Source organism: Aplysia californica, unplaced genomic scaffold (genome assembly GCF_000002075.1).
Source record: "Aplysia californica isolate F4 #8 unplaced genomic scaffold, AplCal3.0 scaffold00560, whole genome shotgun sequence".
Taxonomy (NCBI): domain Eukaryota; kingdom Metazoa; phylum Mollusca; class Gastropoda; order Aplysiida; family Aplysiidae; genus Aplysia; species Aplysia californica.
The window spans coordinates 20,865-24,758 of NW_004797830.1; the positions used below are offsets into that span (position 1 = coordinate 20,865).

Here is a 3,894-nt window from a genome sequence, read left to right on the forward strand (position 1 = left end):
GCCTCAAACGCAGTTGCTTTCCTTCAACCAAAGATTCTCATCTACCTTAGAGCTCGCGGAAAATAGAGCTGGAGGAACACAGAGCTGACCTCAGATACACCATCCGAGCAAAAAGCCTGAGATACTGGGTCAACATTTTCTCTCCGTTTAGGAATCGAACTCGGGTTACCTGAGTGCGGTAGCGAAACAGCCAACCGCTTCACACCAGATGCGGATAGAGGAGAGGTAAGGACGGCTCTGTCTCGCCGTTCGGAGTCTCCTGATGTTTTCCATCGACATAATTTAGGATAGATCTATATTCTAATAGGTGGACTGCTTCGACTCTGTCTGCCGAGACCAACCCGGGCTGAATAGAATTATTTAGCTTATTAAGAGTTTTACGGCACTTGCACACAATAAGGTCATATAAGTGCCGAAGATTAGAGGTGTTACAAGCGAGTAACATACACAAAAAAGGAGGAGGAGAGAGAAGAACGATAGAAGTTTGATAGGAAAAAAGCAGAGCAAACCACACCAAAGCACCCACCAACTACCCTTCTGAAAAGAAAGGAAGAAGTCAGTAGACAGGCAAAAACCTACCTTACTATTGGGCAGATACTCACGTAAAGTAAAAGTAAGTAGTAACACACTTACGTCGTCCAAAACATTTTCGGTGCTTGTAGGTCCTCAGGAAACGTGTTCCTGAAACACAACTCTAATGTTTTAGTAAAGTATGAGCTTTTACCTCAGCATTTACCCTCTCCACGAAACCCCCCCCCCCCATCATGATAAGGCACTCAGGAAAAATGTATGCAAAGATACTAGAGCAGCGCATAAGACCTATTGTAGAGAGAAATCTGAGTAAAGCTCAGTTTGGATTCTGAAAGGGAAGAGAATGCACGGATGCCGTATTTGCATTACGACAGATATGCGAGAAAACAATAGAACACAACAGAGAATCCAACATCGTCTTTATAGACCAAGAGAAGGCTTTTGATAGAGTAAACCATGCAAAACTCTGGAAGACACTCAAAAAGTATGGCGTCAGAGGACAATTGTTAGATAATGTCAGAGCTCTATATACCAACAGTAGAAGCACAGTAAGAACGAAGGAAGGAAATACAGACTGGTTCAAAGTAAGATATGGAGTACGACAGGGATGCGTTATATCTCCCCTCCTGTTTATAATATATATGGGCACAATAACGCAAGAAGCAAACCAAAGCCCAGAATGCCTAAATGAATTTATGTTCGCAGACGACCAATATCTAATTCATCATGACCAACAAAGCCTCCAAAATCACACTACCGAACTCAACAACACCTGTGAGAAATTCAACATGAAAATAAGCAAATCAAAAACAGAAGTTATGAAAGTGAGCCGAAACCATATTCCCTTGAACATCCATGTCAACAGTAAACAACTGAAACAGGTGAAAGAGTTAAATATCTTGGCAGCACTTTTTCTGAAAACGGGTCCATAGACAGAGAAATAGAAATGCGAACTCAAAAAGCCAACGCTGTCACCTACCAGCTCGCACCCCTTCTATCTCATCCAAACATCTCCATGGACACAAAGAGACAGCTTATCACCTTAATATTCATACCAAAATTATGTTATCAGTGCCGGACCTGGACCTTAAGCAAAACCCATGATAGCAAAATCACCGCATGCGAAATGAAATGTCTCCGCAAAACCCTTAACATTACAAGACGAGACCGGCAGAGAAATGAAAAAGTAAGAGCAGCTATCGGCACTGAGTCCTGCCTGCGTTACATAGAAAGACTGAGGATAAAATGGTTTGGCCACCTGTTACGCAGCCAGCCTTGAGAGCCTACAACACTAAGCACTCAGGCTATAAAGGAAGAGGAAGGCCACGCAGAAAGTGGATCGAGGGTGTCAAGGAAACCTTAAGAAAACATAACATCCCAACTGAAAGAGCTGCGGAGCTGGCCTACCATTGAAAACTGCATCTCCCCTCGACGCTCAACGGCAACAGAGGATGAAAACGTAAAAGTAAGTACTCACATTTTCTGAGGGCGACACCAAACAGCCGACCACCACAGTACAGCCTCTTTATGGAAGAAGAGACACATGCGACACCTTGCCGACATACCCCTCCCCCCTCACACACACAGAGAAAAAATAATTAAAAAACAAAAACAAAAACAAAAAAGAATAACAAACAGCAACCCCCCAAACCCCAGAAAACAAAACAATTTAAAAAAGAACAAAAAAAAAACACAACAACAACAAACAAACAACACAAAAGATAATCTTCTCTCTTGGTTAAAGCCATGTCTTATTAGTGAAGCCTCACATGATTTGCAGTCCACTGTGACTGATTTGGGGAGGGTGGGGGGGTTGGGGTGATTGTTTGTACAACAGAAGTAATTACATTTCTAAAGTTAAGCATTCTTTCAATGGGTATGCCAAGCATGCTCTGTTCTTTTGTTCCAACTTTTGTACGAAGCAGGTCATACAGAGGCCAATGACTGGCCTTGATCTTATCAGAAGCTCACTTAGCCCTGACAATGGGCAGGTTTACAATAACGTTATCTTGATCTTTTTGCTGGAAAATTCTGGGCATGTTTCTTTTCTGTTGTCGTTCGTTGTTTTCTCCCCAATCGATCATATTCCAGGTTTTTACATAGTTTAAAAAAAATAAATCTTTGGCCTTTCGCTTGAAAGGTTTGGTTGCCAGCGTCGTGGCGTCGGAAGCCTAGTGATTAGGCTACCAGACTCGTAATCGTGAGATTGTGGGGTTCGGGGGTTGGAGCCTCAGCTCGCCCCGATGTCGTGTCTTTGGGTAAGGCACCTTACATGAATTACCTATTACGCTTGGCCCTTTCGGTGATGGACGTTAAACTAGGAGGTTCCGCCTCTTGATTAAGCAACCAAACAGTGCTGATAGGGGCGTTAAACACATACCATTTCGCCATTCATTTTTTTGCCCGCTTCTATGGTGTAGCAATGAGGTACTTCATTAGAAGAAGCTCATCGTTTACATTATATCCAAAAGTGTGTGGATTGAGGTATAAATGATCTACGATTACAATTATGTAAAACATGTATCAATATTATCTATATGACTGTATGATAATAAAATATTCGACATATTTTTACTTTTTTTTATTTCGGGGTTAATTGTTTTACGGCACTCGCAAATGCATAAGGTCAGATGATCTGAGCGTGTTGAAAACGTTGAGCATTTTCAGTTTAGTAGGAATAAACTTTGAGAATTTTGCCCGGGTGGCGGCCGAAGCCTAATCTTATTGATTTTGGAACACCATGGATCTTTAACGTTCGCAACTTGCACACATGATCTTTGAAATTTTTTGCCTTTATCAGAGAAAGCTAGGTGTTAGATCTTACCTACTGTAGGATCATGGGTGGGGCTGAAAGACTGTAAGAAGAAGCCAAGGAGTAGCCGTAGAAAGGCTGCAGAAAGAGGTAGAAGCCAAGACGAGGGGGCAAAGGAGATAAGGGGTGGGGAGGGGGGGTAGTAAGTGGAGACAAAATCAGACAACAGAACTTTGATAGAGGTAGTAAAATGAGAAGAAAGGAGGACATTTTATTGACCAAAATTGTCCATCGCGGACCGGATTCGAACCCGGGATCTATTGAATGAGTAGCGAACACCGTAACCCCTCTTCCACGAGAGCACCCCATACCTCCTGTATTTTTTCTGTTGCCGTTAAATGCCGTGGCAACCATAATAACGCGCAGAGCATGTAGATGGTTCGATTTCTCTTATGTTGAATTAAATTACCTTCTTCTTTGGAGACAATGATCAAATGCTGTGGCGGTTTTTGATATTTAAAAAAAAACAATATTTGTGAGTGTGTGTGTGTGTGTGTGTGTGTGTGTGTGTGGTTGTGTGTGTGGTTGTGTGTGTGTGTGTGTGTGTGTGT

At 42.3% G+C, this 3,894-nt stretch overlaps 1 long non-coding RNA gene across 1 annotated transcript in view; it reads right to left on the minus strand.

Annotated features, from left to right (window-relative positions):
• Positions 1-624: 624 nt before the first annotated feature.
• Positions 625-3,894, minus strand: part of LOC118478434 — a 137,980-nt gene continuing 134,710 nt past the window's right edge. Inside the window, exon 4 of the long non-coding RNA XR_004859036.1 lies at positions 625-681. This is a non-coding gene — a long non-coding RNA (uncharacterized LOC118478434). The remainder of the gene's footprint in view (positions 682-3,894) is intronic.